Source organism: Moschus berezovskii, chromosome 27, assembly GCF_049115385.1.
Source record: "Moschus berezovskii isolate FMDL1 chromosome 27, NW_MosBer_1.0, whole genome shotgun sequence".
NCBI classification, from domain to species: Eukaryota; Metazoa; Chordata; class Mammalia; order Artiodactyla; family Moschidae; genus Moschus; species Moschus berezovskii.
Window position 1 is genome coordinate 22781697 of NC_142486.1, and position 18808 is coordinate 22800504.

Here is an 18808-nt window from a genome sequence, read left to right on the forward strand (position 1 = left end):
TTGCTCTTGTAGAAGTAAGTTACTTTGAGTTCTAACTTTAGCTCATTGTGGCTGAGAAGGTAATTGGTATGATGTTTATCATTTTATACCTATGGAAACAATTCATGGCTTAATATATTTTCTATTCTGGAAAATGTCCCATGTGAATGTTAAAACAGTATCTATGCTGTTGCTCTTGTGTGTATGTCTGTATGTATCTGCTAAATCAAGAGTGTTCTGTATATGTCTGTTAAATCTAGTTGGTTATTGTATTTTCAAGTCAATGCTAAAAGCATTTGACAAAATTCTACACTCTTTCATGATTAAAACAACAAAATAGAAATAGAAGGACCCTGCCTCAGCATAATAAAACCATATGTGAAAAACTCATCGCAAACACTCAGTAGTGAAAGGCTGAAAGCATTTCCTCTAAAATTAGGAATAAGACAAAGGTGCCCATTGTCAACTCTCCTGTTCAACACATAGTACAAGAGATCATATTGAAATCAATTAGGAAAGACAAAGAAAAAAAAACATGTCAAAACAAAAGAAGTAAAAAAAAAATTAGGGTTTTCTTATATGCAGAAAACCCTAAAGATTTAAAGAAAAAAGTTATTAGAATAAATTAATTCAGCAAAATATCAAGAAGTTTTCATGCAAAAATCATTTGCATTTCTATATGGTACCAATAAACAATTTGAAAGGAAATTACAAAGCAAATTTATTTATAGTAGCTTCAAATAAAATAAAATGCTTAGCAATTATCAAAGGTGGAGACATTTTTGCACAGTGAAAAACAAACAGTTGCTGAAAGAAAGAAGACATAGATAAATAGAAGCAGCAAATGTTTGTGAATTGGAAGACTTAATACTGTTACGGAGTCAGTACTACCCAAAGTAATCTACAGATTTATAGTATCTCTATCAAAACCTCAAAGGATTTTTCCCCAGAAATAGAAAATAAAGAAAATTCATCCTAAAATTAAAATGGAAATTCACGGTTCTCTGAGTAACCAAACCAGTCCTGAAGAAGAAGAACAAAGTTGGAGGATTTATACTTTTGATTTCAAAACTTCTAAAAGTTTACACTAATCAAAACATCACGGTGCTACAGAAACATTGCATGACATATTCAAATTGTTGAAAAGATGAAAACCTGTAACCTGGGGGCACAGTTCTTGAGGCATGAGCCCTCCCCTCTCTGCTGGCTGAGAATTAAAGCCACCTTTCTCTTTCCTCCAAACTCTATTTCTGTATTTTTTTATTCAGCTTCAGTGGGCAGAGAAGGCCAAGATTTTGGCCAGCAACAATTATGGGGGCTCCTCCAGGATCTGAGGGCTTCCCAGGTGGCGCTAGTGGTAAACAGCCTGCCTGCCATTGCAAGGGACTTAAGGAATACAGGTTAGATCCCTCAGTTGGGACGATCCCCTGGAGGAAGAAATGTCAATTCACTCCAGTGTTATTGCCAGGAGAATCCCATGGACAGGTGAGCCTGGTGGACTAGAGTCCATAGGATCACAAAGAGTCAGATATGACTGAAGCAACTTAGCATGCACCAGGATCTGATCATGGTCAGGTGGCCTGTAGGGGATCGAAAGCTGGGTCGAAAACTCAGGATCTCTCCCCATGCTAGCCTTTTAAAGAGCAGAGGGCTGAGGGCTTTTTCTGAGGTCAGAGATTCCCTGCCATAGGGCCGAGACTGGATCACACCCAACACACCGACTCTACTGTGGAACTCCAGGCTGTAGAAGAGAATGGGAGTGAGTTTGCCCTTTGCAGGTGCCAAGGTCTCTTTCTCCTTGAGGACACTTTTTTCTTCTCTCGTCTGCACCAATCTGAACTTCTACTCTGAGAAACACTAAAAATTGGAGGATCAGAAAGAGGGTATCTGGTATGGCATGATGCCCACTAGAAGTGAAGTCGCTCAGTCGTGTCCGACTCTTTGCGACCCTGTGGACTGTAGACTACCAGGCTTCTCTGTCCATGGGATTCTCCAGGCAAGAATACTGGAGTGGGTTACCATTTCCTTCTCCAGGGGATCTTTCCGACCCAGGGACCAAGCTTGGGTCTCCCACATTAGAGGCAGGTGCTTTAACATCTGAGCCACCATCCCCGAGGTGCACCTTGAGGCCTCTCGATGTTTTCCTTTTGGGGAACTAATGTGGTTCCATTTTGGGGTTTCTCCCTATGGAAGGGGAGCCCTGTTTGTAAGGTGCTGCTTTGGAGAAGTGCCACAGGCTTAGTGGGACTTGGAAGTGACGTTTGGGACAGACTTGCCATTTGGTTTTGGATTTCTGGGCATCTCTGTCATTTGCTATTTTTTTGGTGACTTTTCACTAACATGGTTTGGTTTGGTTTGTCTACTTTGGTTTGTGCACACAGACTTCTGACACTAACTTCTCCAGCTAGAATGGGAAGCACTTCCTCTAAAGTTTCATCTCAGAGTCCCCTGAGGAAAATTCCTAGGTGACTGGCCGACCTATAATTATGCAAGTATTTACTTAATTGGAAGTTAAAGGTGATCACACAAAAAGATTATTTTTTCCAGGTAGCTTTTTTGTTGTTGTTGTTGCATACATAATTATGTAATTGATTAAAGTGATAAGAAAATAAAAAATCCTGACTTAGTAACTTTACACAAAGACCTCCTAGGGGAAACTTACATTTCTTCATGTTTCTGAGATGTAAATGCTCTGTCTGATTTTCCTAAATCGTTCTATTGTGTGTTTGTTCATGTTAGGCCTGTAAGAGGTCTCTTTATAATTTATTAGTGGCCAAATGATGGCTCCTTCTAAATTTAGAGAAACTAACAAAGTATTAAATTTAGAGCACTCTCATTGTAAACAATTGTTTTGTTGGTACCTATAAAACCAAAGTCAAATTAACCTGAGAGTGAGAAAAACTGCTTTGGGAAGCATTGTTGTGATCTCCCGCTTCTTTATGGTCCAATTCTCGCATCCATACACAACTACTGGAGGAGTCATAGCCTTGACTATGTGGACCTTTATCGGCAGAGTGATGTCTCTACTTTTTAATACATTATCTGGTTTCATCATGGCTTTTTTTCCAAGGAGCAGGCATGTTTTAATTTCATGGCTGCAGTTACTGTCTGCAGTAACTACAGAGCCAAAGAAGATAGAGTCTGTCACTGTTTCAGTTGTTTCCCCATCTATTTGCCATGAAGTGATGGGACCAGATGTCATGATCTTTGTTTTTTGAATGTTGAGTTTTAGGCCAGCTTTTTCACTCTTCTCTTTCTTCATCAGTAGGCTGTTTGGTTCCTTTTTGTTTTCTGCTGGAAGGGTGGTGTCATCTGCATATCTGAGGTTATTGATATTTCTCCCTGCAATCTTGATTCCAGCTTGTGCTTCCTCGTGCCCAGGAGTTCTCATGTTGTACCCTGCATCAGTTCAGTTCAGTTGCTCAGTCGTGTCTGACTCTTTGCGACCCCATGAATCACAGCACGCCAGGCCGCCCCGTCCATCACCAACTCCCGGAGTTCACTCAAACCCATGTTCATCGAGTTGGTGATGCCATCCGGCCATCTCATTCTCTGTCGTCCCTTTCTCCTCCTTCCCCCAATCCCTCCTAGCATCAGAGTCTTTTCCAGTGAGTCAACACTTCGCATGAGGTGGCCAAAGTATTGGAGTTTCAGCTTTAGCATCAGTCCTTCCAATGAACACCCAGGACTGATCTTTAGAATGGACTGGTTGGATCTCCTTGCAGTCTAAGGGACTCTCAAGAGTCTTTTCCAAGACCACAGTTCAGAGCATCAGTTCTTTGGCGATCAGCTTTCTTCACAGTCCAACTCTCACATCCATACATGACCACGGGAAAAACCATAGCCTTGATTAGACGGACCTTGGTTGGCAAAGTAATGTCTCTGCTTTTTAATATGCTATCTAGGTTGGTCATAACTTTCCTTCCAAGGAGTAAGCGTCTTTTAATTTCATGGCTGCAATCAGCATCCATAGTGATTTTGGAGCCCAAAAAAATAAAGTCTGACACTGTTTCCACTGTTTCCCCATCTATTTCCCATGAAGTCATGGGACCAGAAGCCATGATCTTAGTTTTATAATTTAAATAAGCAGGGTGACAATATTCAGCCTTGACATACTCCTTTCCCAGTGTGGAACCAGTCTGTTGTTCCATGTCCAATGCTAACGCTTGCTTCTTGACCTGCATACAGGTTTCCAGAGAGCAGGTAAGGTAGTCTACAATTCTTATCTCTTTAAGGATTTTCTAGTTTGTTGTGATCCACACAAAGACTTTAGCATAATCAATGAAGCAGAAGTAGATGTTTGGCTGGAAACACCTTGCTGTTTCTTTGATCTGATGGATGTTGGTAATTTTATCTCTGATTCCTCTGCCATTTCTAAATCTAGCTTGTGCAGCTGGAGGTTCTTGGTTCATATGTTGTTGAAGCCTGGCTTGAAAGATTTTGAGGACTGCCTTGCTGGTATGTGGTATGAGTGCACTTGGGCAGTGGTTTGAACATTCTTTGGCACTGCCCTTCTTTGAGATTAGAATGAGGGTCATTTCCAGTCCTATGGCCACGGCTGAAGTGAAAGTCATTCAGTTGTGTCTGACTCTTTGTGACCCTATGGACTATACAGTCCATGGAATTCTCCAGGCCAGAAAACTGGAGTGGGTAACCATTCCCTTCTCCAGGGGATCTTCCCAACCCAGGGATTGAACCCAGGTCTCTCACATTACAGGAGGATTCTTTACCAGCCAAGCCAAAAAGGAAGCCCAAGAATACTGGAGTAGGAAGCCTATCCCTTCTCCAGTGGATGTGGCTGCTGCTGAGTTTTCTGGATTTCCTGGCATGCTGAGTGCAGTGCTTTGACAGCATCATTTTTTGAGGTTTGGAACAGCTCAGCTCCATAACCTCCACTGACTTTGTTCTTAGTACTGCTTCCTAGGGCACACTTGGCTTTGCACTCTGGGATGTCTGGCTCTGGGTGGATGATCACACCAGTGGAGTTATGTGGGTCATTAGGACCTTTTTTGGTGCAGTTCTTCTGAGTATTCTTGCCACCTCTTCCTGATATCTTCTGCTTCTGCTGGGGCTACACCATTTCTGTCCTTTGTTATGCTCATCTGTGCATGGAGTGTTCCCTTAGTATCTCTAATTTTTTTGAAGAGATCTCTAGACTAGTCCCCAACTTTAAAAGTCTATTCTATTTACTGCAACTTCAAGTTATATATTTAAGAGGCTAGAAAAATCTACACTGAGACATCTGTCCAGCAATTATTTTGGGACAGTTAGGCAAAAAGGGCCTGACTTCCTCAGCTCTACCCAACTCTGGGGATCCCAGAGCCTTTTACATAAATGCAATACTTTTGCTTTGGCTCAGTTTATCAATTCAGGAAGGTCTTTGCTGAATGCCTTATAGAAAACTTTAAAGGCACTATAGCATGATAATTTGGAGAAGACAATGGCAACCCACTCCAGTACTCTTGCCTGGAAAATCCCATGGATGGAGGAGCCTGGTAGGCTGCAGTCAATGGGGTAGCGAAGAGTCGGACATGACTCAGTGACTTCACTTTCACTTTTCACTTTCATGCATTGGAGAAGGAAATGGCAACCCACTCCAGTGTTCTTGCCTGGAGAATCCCAGGGACGGTGGAGCCTGGTGGGCTACCGTCTATGGGGTCGCACAGAGTCAGACACGACTGAAGCGACTTAGCAGCAGCAGCAGCAGCAGCAACAGCGTGATAATTTCACTCTAAAGTTATAGAACGTAGAACTTCATAAATTTCAGTTTGATTAAAAATCTTGTCACTGATTATAGTAACTTTAGACAACAGAACTGTTCTTTGAAAAGCTAAACAGCTGTCTTTGTCTTGCAAATGTCTAAAGCAAAATGTAATATAAGCCTCAAGGAACTGCAACTAAAAAAAAAAAAAAAAAGGGCACTTTTAAATCTAAAGGCTAAAAAGTCCCTCAGCCAAACTTACAAATAACAGGCCTTGGTCATCTGAACAGGCAACCTTAATGTATACCAACTACTTATAAACTAGTAAGTTTATATTGAAATACCTGATTCATAACTAAACTTTTAAATGAAGCCGTGAGATCTTTAGTCTGTCTCTTTATGTCTATGTACACATTATACGTGAGATATCTCTACTTCTAAAAAATAATATCAAAATTAAGACCACAGAAAGAGAAAAGACATTATGGCCACAACATTCTTTAGACTCCGGAGAAAATTGGCTAAGACAAAATTTCTTTTGAAATTACAAAACCAGTTCTTTTCATATATGCACTTAAAAACAGCTATCTTGTTAAAAATATGCCTAGATAAAAACTTGAAGCTAACCCTTACCATGTCCTTTCAATACACAGCCCACCTTGTTTGAGATTCAAAGCCAAAAAAAGAGGTGAGGGGGAGTAGGTCTGGCTTACAGGTAACCATTTCTGAATGGAAAAAGACACAGACCACAAAAAGAAGGCTAATGGAAATGGAACCTAAGAAAATAATTTTGTTCATGACACAAGCTTTCTTAAGATGTTAAACTGCCTTTGAAATCTTCCATATTTACTTTGGCTAAATGAATAACTGTTGTTTAGTCATGGCTATCAGAAATCCAAGAGGGCCACTTGGCTTTTTCCTACCCCCTGACAAACCTCATTTTTATTTGATGTAATACAGCCTTTCCTGGATGGGAGGTTAATGCCCTCACAATTAAAAATAATTGTTTTTGTTTGTTTCACTAATGTTAAATTCTAGTTTGGTTAATTAAGGTCTGTGTTTGACAATTCTCACTTCCTAGTTAGTTCCTTGTTGCTGTGTTATATCATTAAAAAGTTTAATTGAGCTAAATTTAAGGGACACTTTATGTTTGTTCCTAAAGCTTATCTCACTAACCTATCTCTGGATAATGATCAGATGCCACATGAACTGCAACCAGGGGATTATGCATTCTGAAAAAGACATAATTCAAAGAATTATCACCAACCTGGACAGAAGGACCCTTGTCAGGTACTCTTAACTAGCTCATGCATGGTGAAACTGAAAGGAATTAACTCTTGGATTAATTTCCACTCACAAAGGTTCCCTGCACACTGGGCTGGCCTATGAAGAAGACTGCTGATCTCAAAATCACCTTAAAAAAATACTCAGAGGAAAAACTACACCCGCAGGAGAATAAAAAGATGACCTCAGAAGTAGCCCAATATCCTCAACCTGATTCGTATGATCCTTTATAATGTTTTCTTGAATTCTTGGACCTTTACATATGAATCAAGTGTTTCGCTATCATAGACATGATCCTGTGCTAGTTTTCAAAATCAATCCAATTGTTGTTCAGCTCAGTTCAGTTACTTAGTAATGTCCAACTCCTTGTGACCCCATGGACTGCAGCACGGTGGGCTTCCCTGTCCATCACCAACTCCCAGAGTTTACTCAAACTCATGTCCATTGAGTCGGTGATTCCATCCAACCATCTAATCCTCTGTCATCCCCTTCTCCTGCCTTCAATCTTTCCCAGCTTCAGGGTCTTTTAAAGTGAGTCAGCTCTTCACATCAGGTGGCCAAAGTACTGAAGTTTCAGCTTTAGTATCAGTACTTCCAATGAATATTCAGGACGGATTTCCTTTAAGATTGACTGGTTTGATCTCCTTACAGTCCAAGGGATTCTCAAGTCTTCTCTAATACCACATTCAAAAGCAACAACTCTTCAGCATTCAGCTTTCTTTACAGTCCAACTGTCACATCCATACACGACTTCTGTAAAAACCATAGCTTTGACTAGATGGACCTTTGTCGGTAAGGTAATGTCTCTGCTTTATAATATGCTGTCTCGGTTGGTCATAGCTTTTCTTCCAAAGAGCAAATGTTTTAAAAGACACTTCATGACTGCGGTCACCATGTGCAGTGATTCTGGAGTTTCCCAAAATAAAGTCTCTCACTGTTTCCATTGTTTCCCCATCTCTTTGCCATGAAGTGATGGGACCGGATGCAATGACCTTAGTGTTTTGAATGTTGAGCTTCAAGCCAGCTTTTTCACTCTGTTCTTTCACTTTCATCAAGTGGCTCTTCAGTTCTTCTTTGCTTTCTGCCATAAGGGTGGTGTCATCTGTGTATCTGAGGTTATTGATATTTCTCTCAGCAATCTTGATTCCAGCTTGGGCTTCATCCAGCCTGGCATTTCGCATGATGTACTCTGCATAGAAGTTAAATGAGCAGGGTGACAATATACAGACTTGACGTACTCCTTTCCCAATTTGGAAACAGTTCGTTGTTCCATGTCCAGTTCTAACTGTTGCTTCTTCAGGATTGACTGATTTGATCTTCTTGCAGTTCAAGGGACTCTCAAGAGTCTTCTCCAACACCACATTTCAAAGGCATCAATTCTTTGGCACTCAGCTTTTTTACTGTCCAACTCTCACATCCACACATACTGGATAAACCATAGCTTTGACTAGACGGACCTTTGTTTGTAAGGTAATGTCTCTGCTTTACCTTACAGAGGCAGGTGAGGTGGTCTGGTATTCCCATCTCTTTCAGAATTTTGCCCAGATTGTTGTGATCCACACAGTCAAAGGCATTGGCATAGTCAATAAAGCAGAAGTAGATATTTTTCTGGAACTCTCTTGCTTTTTCTATAATCCAACAGATGTTGGCAATTTGATCTCTGGTTCCTATGCCTTTTCTAAATCCAGTTTGAACATCTGGAATTTCATAGTTCACATATTGTTGAAACCTGTGTTAGAGAATTTTGAGCATAACTTTGCTAGCATGTGAGATGAGTGCAATTGTGCGGTAGTTTGAACATTCCTTGGCATTGTCTTTCTTTGGGATTGGAATGAAACTGACCTCTTCTAGTCCTGAGGCCACTGCTGTGTTTTCCAAATTGGCTGGAATATTTGTGCAGCACTTTAACAGCATCATCTGTTAGGATTTGAAAGAGCTCAACTGGAATTCCATCACCTTCACTAGCTTTCTTCATAGTGGTGCTTCCTAAGGCACATTTGACTTCATATTCGAGGATGTCTGGCTCTAGGTGAGTGATCACACCAACATGGTTAGCTGGGTTGCTAAGATCTTTTCTGCATGTCAATTACTGTTGTCTAGCATTTCTGGGTTACTTTGGTGTATTTATGCACTCCAAGCCTCTAATTTGTTGACTCTTACGAAATTTATCTTAAAAGAAAAAATTTATAGTCATGTTCAGGACACAATTGATATTATTGATGAGATCCCCTCATCATATCTATTAATAATACCTGCTCTGACCTTGGCCATAAATACAAATTTTCTTCTATTACTCAAGCTTAATCAAAGCAACAAACAAAATTTGAACAAAGGAATAAAACCTCCCACAACTATGGGATGGATTTATGGTCTTCCCTGGTGACTCAGTTCATAAAGAGTCTACCTGCCATGTGGGAGGCCGAGGTTGGATCCCTGGGTTGGGAAGATCGCCTGGAGAAGGAAATGGTAACCCACTCCAGTGTTCTTGTCTGGAGAATTCCATGCACACAGAAGCCTGGAAGTCTACAGTTCATGGGGCTCCCAAGAGTTGGACACAACTGAGCTACTAACACTTTTATTTTAATGTAGTTAACATCAGGTTTTTCATATTGTTCATGGGGTTCTCAAGGCAAGGATACTGAAGTGGTTTTTTATTCCCTTCACTGCACTCAATAGCCAGCAAATTTGGAAAACTCAGCAGTGGCCACAGGACAGGAAAAGGTAAGTTTTCATTCCAATCCCAAAGAAAGGCAATGCCAAAGAATGCTCATCAGTTCAGTTCAGTTCAGTCACTCAGTCGTGTCCGACTCTTTGCAACCCCATGAATCACAGCATACCAGGCCTCCCTGTCCATCACCAACTCCTGGAGTTCACTCAAACTCATGTCCATCGAGTCGGTGATGCCATCCAGCCATCTCATTCTCTGTCGTCCCCGTCTCCTCCCACCCCCAATCCTTCCTAGCATCAGACTCTTCCAGTGAGTCAACTCGTCGCATGAGGTGGCCAAAGTATTGGAGTTTCAGCTTTAGCATCAGTCCTTCCAATGAACACCCAGGACTGATCTCCTTTAGAATGGACTGGCATACTACCACACAATTGCACTCATCTCACACTCTAGTAAAGTGATGATTAAAATTCTCCAAGCCCGGCTTTAGCAATACATGAACTTCCAGATGTTCAAGCTGGTTTTAGAAAAGGCAGAGGAACCAGAGATCAAATTGCCAACATCCACTGGATCATTAAAAAAGCAAGAGAATTCCAGAAAAGCATCTATTTCTGCTTCATTGACTATGCCAAACCTTTGACTGTGTGGATCACAATAAACTGTGGAGAATTCTGAAATAGATGGGAATACCAGACCACTTGACCTGCCTCTTTAGAAACCTGTATGCAGGTCAGGAAGCAACAGTTAGAACTGGACATGGAACAACAGACTGGAAATAGGAAAAGGAGCACATCAAGGCTGTATTTTGTCACCCTGCTTATTTAACTTATATGCAGAGTACATCATGAGGAACGCTGGGCTGGAAGAAGCACAAGCTGGAATCAAGATTGCCGGGAGAAATATCAATAACCTCAGATATGCAGATGATACCACCCTTATGGCAGAAAGCAAAGAAGAACAAAAGAGCCTCTTGATGAAAGAGAAAGTGAAAAAGTTCACTTAAAGCTCAACATTCAGAAGACTAAAATTATGGCATCTGGTTCCATCACTTCATGGCAAATAGATGTGGAAACCATGGCTGACTATATTTTTCTGGGCTCCAAAATCACTGCCGATGGTGATTGGAGCCATGAAATTAAAAGATGCTTACTCCTTGGAAGGAAAGTTATGACCAACCTAGACAGCATATTAAAAAGCAGAGACATCACTTTGCCAACAAAGGTCCATCTAGTCAAGGCTATGGTTTTTCCAGTGGTCATGTGTGGATGTGAGAGTTGGACTATAGAGAAAGCTGAGTGCAGAAGAATTGATGCTTTTGAACTGTGGTGTTGGAGAAGACTCTTGAGAGTCCCTTGGACTGCAAGGAGATCCAACCAGTCCATTCTAAAGGAGATCAATCCTGGGTGTTCATTGGAAGGATTGATGTTGAAGCTGCAACTCCAATACTTTGGCCACCTGATGCGAAGAGCTGACTCATTTAAAAAGACCCTGATGCTGGGAAAGATTGAGGGCAGGAGGAGAGGGGACAACAGAGGATGAGATGGTTGGATGGCATCACTGACTCAATGGACATGAGTTTGGGTGGACTCTGGGAGTTGGTGATGGACAGGGAGGCCTGGCATGCTGTGGTTCATGTGGTCGCAATAAATATAGTGTTTAACCATCTAGCCAAGTGAGCCTGACATTTCATCTGTGAAATCCCCAATTTTAATCCAACCTTTTGTAAGCAGATGGGTTTTACATTGCTGTACCTGACTCAACTTCGGCTTCTTCAGCGTTACTGGTTGGGGCATAGGCGTGGATTACTGTAATATTGAATGGTTTGCCTTGGAAACAAACAGAAATCATTCTGTCGTTTTTAAGACTGCATCCAAGTACTGCATTTCGAACTCTCTTGTTGACCATGATGGCTACTCCATTTCTTCTAAGGGATTCCTGCCCACAGTAGTAGATATAATGGTCATCTGAGTTAAATTCACCCATTTCAGTCCATTTTAGTTCACTGATTCCTAGAATGTCTATGTTCACTCTTGCCATCTCCAGTTTGACCACTTCCAATTTGCCTTGATTCATGGACCTAACATTCCAGGTTCCTATGCAATATTGCTCTTTACAGCACCAGACCTTGCTTCTATCACCAGTCACATCCACAACTGGGTATTGGTTTTGCTTTTGCCCCATCCCTTTATTCCTTCTAGAGTTATTTCTCCACTGATCTCCAATAGCATATTGGGCACCTACCGACCTGGGGAATTCCTCATTCAGTATTCTATCATTTTGCCCTTTGATACTGTTCATGGGGTTCTCAAGGCAAGTATACTGAAGTGGTTTGCCATTCCCTTCTCCAGTGGACCACATTTGGCTGTGGTCCATGTGATCAGATTGACTAGTTTCCTGTGATTATGATTTCAGTGTGTCTGCCCTCTGATGCCCCCTCACAATACCTACTGTCTTATTTGGGTTTCTCTTACCTTGGGCGTGGGATATCTCTTCACAGCTGCTCCAAGAAAGAATACACAGAAGAACTGTACAAAAAAGATTTTCACGACCAAGATAGTCACGATAACGTGATCACTGACCTAGAGCCAGACATCTTGGAATGTGAAGTCAAGTGGGCCTTAGAAAGCATCACTACGAACAAAGCTAGTGGAGGTGATGGAATTCCAGTTGAGCTATTTCAAATCTTGAAAGATGATGCTGTGAAAGTGCTGCACTCAATATGCCAGCAAATTTGGAAAACTCAGCAGTGGCCACAGGACTGGAAAAGGTCAGTCTTCATTCCAATCCCAAAGAAAGGCAAGGCCAAAGAATGCTCAAACTACCGCACAATTGCACTCATCTCACACGCTAGTAAAGTCATGCTCAAAATTCTCCAAGCCAGGCTTCAGCAATATGTGAACCGTGAACTCCCAGATGTTCAAGCAGGTTTTAGAAAAGGCAGAGGCACCAGAGATCAAATTGCCAACATCCGCTGGATCATGGAGAAAGCAAGAGAGTTTCAGAAAAACATCTATTTCTGCTTCATTGACTATGCCAAAGCCTTTGACTGTGTGGATCACAATAAACTGTGGAACATTCTGAAAGAGATGGGAATACCAGACCACCTGACCTGTCTCTTGAGAAACCTGTATGCAGGTCAGGAAGCAACAGTCAGAACTGTACGTGGAACAACAGACTGGTTCCAAATAGGAAAAGGAGTACGTCAAGGCTGTATATTGTCACCCTGCTTATTTAACTTATATGCAGAGTACATCATGAGGAACGCTGGGCTGGAAGAAGCACAAGCTGGAATCAAGATTGCTGGGAGAAATATCAATAACTTCAGATATGCAGATGACACCACCCTTATGGCAGAAAGTGAAGAGGAACTCAAAAGCCTCTTGATGAAAGTGAAAGAGGAGAGTGAAAAGGTTGGCTTGAAGCTCAACATTCAGAAAACAAAGATCATGGCATCTAGTCCCATCACTTCATGGGAAAGAGATGGAAAAACAGTGGAAACAGTGTCAGACTTTATATTTTTGGGCTCCAAAATCACTGCAGATGCTGATTGCAGCCATGAAATTAAAAGACGCTTACTCCTTGGAAGGAAAGTTATGACCAACCTTGATAGTATATTAAAAAGCAGAGATATTACTTTGCCAACAAATGTCCATCTAGTCAAGGCTATGGTTTTTCCCGTGGTCATGTATGGATGTGAGAGTTGGACTGTGAAGAAAGCTGAGCGCCGAAGAATTGATGCTTTTGAACTGTGGTGTTGGAGAAGACTCTTGAGAGTCCCTTGGACTGCAAGGAGATCCAACCAGTCCATTCTGAAGGAGATCAGTCCTGGGTGTTCATTGGAAGGACTAATGCTAAAGCTGAAACTCCAATACTTTGGCCACCTCATGCGACGAGTTGACTCACTGGAAAAGACTCTGATGCTGGGAAAGGTTGGGGGTGGGAGGAGAAGGGGATGACTGAGAATGAGATGGCTGGATGGCATCACCGACTCTGTGGACATGAGTGTGAGTGAACTCCGGGAGTTGATGATGGACAGGGAGGCTGGCGTGCTGTGATTCATGGGGTTGCGGAGAGTCAGACACGACTGAGCGAATGAACTGAACTGAACCTGACTCAAAGCTGAAATTTTGAAGTAAGCACTGAGGCCTCACTATTCGTGTGTGTGTATATATACATATGTATATATATATACATACATACATACATATATATATATAAAATATTGCCCTGGTTGACTTGTAAAAGAGCTCTATTTAATTGGCTTCAATAACAATAATAAGCACTTATAAACCAAACAATTAAAGAAAAATGCTGACTATCAGTTATAGTTCATTAGAGAAATATAAATTGATACTACTATGAGAAACTATTTCACATCCATCAATATAGCAACTATTAAAAGAAGGAGAAAATAATAGCTGCTATCTATAACACACAGAAAATTGAACCCTGAGCCATGTTGGTGAGAATGTAATATGGTATAGCTAAGAACTATGGAAGACTTTATGGCAATTCCAAAAATAAAAATAAAAGCAGAATTAACTACCTCAGCATTTTCACATACATACGGCACAAAATACTACTACAGTGAATTCAACATGGCAATAAAAGTATTTTACACCAAGATCAAGTGGGATTTATATCTGGGATGCAAGAATAATTCAACAAACAAAAAATGTGGTTCATCAAGTTAATAAAATGAAAGGTTAAAAATCACATGATCTTTTTAAAAAAATGCTGAAAAATCATTTGATAAATTCAGCATCCTTTCATGATAAATAAAAACTCTGAAAACTTTAGTATAGACGGAGCATATTTCAACATAATAAAGCCTGTATTTAACAAGCTCAAAGTTAACATTACACTCAGCAGTGAAAGACTGCAAGCTTTTCATTTAAGGTCAGGTATAAGACACAGGTGCCTATTCTCAGCACTCCTATTCAACATAATATTGGAAGTCCTAGTCAGAGCAATAATCAAGACAAAGAAACAGAAGACATCCCACTACTAGGCAAAAACCCTGAGGAAATTGGAATTGAAAAAGATACATGTATCCCAATATTCATTGCAGCACTATTTACAATAGTTAGGATATGGAAGCAACCTAGATGTCCATCGGCAGATGAATGGATAAAGAAGTTGTGGTACGTATACCCAATGGAATATTATTCAGCTATAAAAAGGAACACATTTAAGTCAGTTTTAATGAGATGGATAAACCTGGAGCCTATTATACAGGATGAAGTAAGTCAGAAAGAGAAAGATAAATATCGTATATTAATACACACACATATATATGGAATATAGAAAGATGACACGGTCAGTCCTAAATGCAGGGCAGCAAAAGAGACACAGATATAAAGAAGAGACTTTTGGACTCTGTGGGAGAAGGTGAGGGTGGGATGAATTGAGAGAATAGCATTGAAACATATGCATTACCATATGTAAAACAGATACCAGTGGGAGTTTAATGTATGACACAGGGTACCCAGAGCTGGTGCTCTGTGAAAACCTGGAGGGAATGGGGTGAGGAGGGAGGTGGGAGAGGGGTTCAGGATAGAGGGAACACATGTATGCCTATGGCTGATTCATATTGATATATGGCAAAAACCATCACAATATTGTAATTTTCCTCCAATTAAAATAAACCAATTTTAAAAAACTTAAAAAAAAGAAATATAAGACATCCAAAGCAGAATGGAAGAAGTAAAATTGTTTGCAGAGAAGAACTTGTACATATAAACACCAAAGGAAAAGAATCTGTTATAAACAATAAATGAACCCAGTGAAGTTGTAGGATACAAAATCAAAATACATCACTTCTATTTCTATATACAAACAATGAGCTATCTAAAAAAGAAATAAAATTATCCTATTTACAATAACATCAAGGATAATAAAGTACTTAAGAATAAAATTAGCCACAGTGGTTATATGTCAATTTTATCTCAATAAAGCTTGTTTTAATAAAGACTAGCATCTTTCACTTAGTAATATGCATTTAAGGTTCATGTTGTCTTTTCACAGCTTGATTGCCCACTTCTTTTCAGTGCTGTATGTACTCCGTTGTATGTACGTACCTCAGTGTATATATTAATTCACCTACTGAAGGACTTCTTGGTTGCTTCCAAATTTTGGTAATTATGAATGAAGCAACTGTAATCATTTGTATGCAGGTTTTTCCATGGACTTAAGTTTTCAACTTCTTTGGGCAACAACCAAGGGTACAGTTGCTGGATTGTATGGTATATTTAGTTTTGCAAAAAGCCACCAAATTTTTTAAAAATCACTGTGCCATTTTCTATTTGCACCAGTAAAGAATATTTCTGCTGCTCCATAAATACACCAGCATTTGGTATCACCAGTGTTCGGTTTTGGCCATTCTGATAGGCATGTAGTGGTGTGTCATGTCTAAATTTGTGTTTTCTTGATGACATAAGTTGTGGAGCTTCTTTATTATGATTCATATAATCCTTTTTATTTTAAAGGTATATTTTAATGTCATCTCTTTTATTTCTGATTATATAATTTTTACAAGTCTCTCTACTATACCCCCATCTAGTTAGAAGTATAGTTAGATTGTTTATCTGATATTTATTTTCTTTTCTAATGTAGGCATTTATTAATATGAACTTCACTCTTAGTACTGCTTTTGTTATACTCTTTAAGTTTTGGTATGTTGTGTTTTTTCATTTTCATATGTCATTAAATATTTTTTAAATTCCCTTTTGATTTCTTCTATGACCCACTGTTCAAGGATATGTGAGTTTACAATATTTCTGCACTTTCTCACTTTCATGCTATTCGATTTCTAGTTTCATTCCATTTTAGTCAGAAAAAACAACTGATATTATTTTGATCTTTGAAAAATTGTTATAGTATGTTTTGTCACCTAACGTATCATCCAAAGTGGAGAATGTTTTGTGTGTGTTTGGGAAGAATGTGTATCCTTCTACTGCTGGGTTAAAAGTTCTAAATATGTCTGTTAGGTCATTTAGTTTCTAGTGTTGATGAATTTCACTCTTTATTGATTTTTCTGTCTGAATGTTTTATCCATTTTCTATCTTACTATTACTGTATCATTTTCTTCTTTTAGATCTGTCAATATTTGTTTATATACTTAGATGTTTTGATGTTAGATTTACATGTATTTAAAGTTGTTATGTGATCATGTTGAATTGACCCTCTTTATCATTGTGTAATCTTCGTCTCTAAAAACATTTTAAATCAATGTATACTTTCTCTGATATAAGTATAGCCACTCCTGCTTTTTTCCTTACAATTAGCATGAAATACCTTTTCCTGTGTCTTCAAATTGCCAACATCCGTTGGATCATAGAAAAAGCAAGAGAGTTCCAGAAAAACATCTGCTTTATTGACTACACCAAAGCCTTTGACTATGTGAATCACAAAAAGTTGTGGAAAATTCTTCAAGAGATGGGAATACCAGACCACCTTACCTGCCTCCCGAGAAATTTGTATGCAGGTCAAGAAGCAACAGTTAGAACTGGACGTGGAACAATGGACCGGTTCTAAATTGGGAAAGGAGTACTTCAAGGCTGTATACTGTCACCCTGCTTATATGCAGAGTACATCATGTGAGTACATACTGTCACCTTACTGCTTATATGCAGGGTCACATGCTACTTTTATGCAGAGTACATACTGCTTATATGCTTATATGTCACATATTGCTTAGATGCAGAGTACATATTGTCACCCTACTTATATGCAGAGTACATCATGTGAAATGCAGGCTATTTGAAGCACAAGCTGGAATTAAGTTTGCCAGGAGAAATATCAATAACCTCAGATATTCAGATGACACCACCCTTATGGCAGAAAGTAAAGAGGAACTAAAAAGTCTCTTGATGAAAGCGAAAGAGGAGAGTGAAAAAGTTGACTTAAAGCTCAACATTCAAAAAATGAAGATCATGGCATCCAGTCTCATCACTTCATGGCAAATAGATGGGGAAACAATGGAAACAGGGATAGACTTTGGTTTCTTGGCTCCAAAATCACTGTAGATGGTGACTGCAGCCATAAAATTCAAAGAGGCTTGCACCTTGGAAGAAAAGCTATGACCAACCTAGACAGCATATTAAAAAGCAGAGACATTACTTTGCCAACAAAGGTCCGTCTCATCAAAGCTATGGTTTTTCCAGTGGTTATGTATGGATGTGAGAGTTGGACTGTAAAGAAAGCTGAGCACCAAAGAATTGATGCTCTGAACTGTGGTGTTGGAAAAGACTCTTGAGAGTCCCTTGGACTTCAGGAGATCAAACTAGTCAAACCTAAAGGAAATCAGTTCTGAATATTCATTGGAAGGACTGATGCTGAAGCTGAAACTCCAGTACTTTGGCCACCTAATGTGAAGAACTGACTCACTGGAAAAGACCCTGATGCTGGGAAAGATTGAAGGCAGGAGAAGGGGATGACAGAGGAAGAGATGGTTGGATGGCATCAACGACTCAATGGACATGAGTTTGAGCAAACTCCGTGAGTTGGTGATGGACAAGAAAGCCTAGCAAGCTGCAGTCCATGGGGCGGCAGAGTCAGACATGACTGAGCGACTGAACTGAACTGATGTCTTCATTTTATTCAGTTTATACCCTTGAATCTACAGTAAGTTTCTTGTAAATAGCACATAGTTGGATCTTTGTTATTCATCTATTTAGCCCCTCTGTTTCTTTTTTATTTTCTGTGAGTATAATGAATTTAATCCATTTAGATTTATTGATCGGAAGGATTTACTATTATCATTTTTAAGTGTTTTATTTAATCTTTTTTTTGTTTTATTTAATCTTATAGTTCTTTTGTTCCTCTTTTTCTCTCTTGCTGTCTTCTTTTTTGTTTTATTTTCTTTTTTTTGACAAATTTTGATTCATTTCTCCTTTTATGAGTGAAACCTCTAAAGATATTTCTTTGTAGTTACGAAGAGGCTTTTTAAAGCTAATATCAATTTAAGTTTATTAGGAAATGGCAACCAACTCCAGTGTTCTTGCCTGGAGAATCCCAGGGATGGGGGAGCCTGGTGGGCTTCCGTCTATGGGGTCACACAGAGTCGGACACGACTGAAGTGACTTAGCAGCAGCATGTAATAGCACTCCACTTCTACCTCTTATCTCTCCAGCCTTGCCAGGGATTCTTGAAAGTGAAAGTGAAGTCGCTCATTCGTG

General features: G+C 39.8%; 1 protein-coding gene across 1 annotated transcript in view; it reads right to left on the reverse strand.

Moving 5' to 3' along the window:
- LOC129545009 (phospholipid-transporting ATPase ABCA3-like) overlaps positions 1-18808 on the reverse strand; it is a 204697-nt gene that overhangs the window by 15133 nt on the left and 170756 nt on the right. The gene's annotated exons all lie outside the window — the stretch shown is intronic.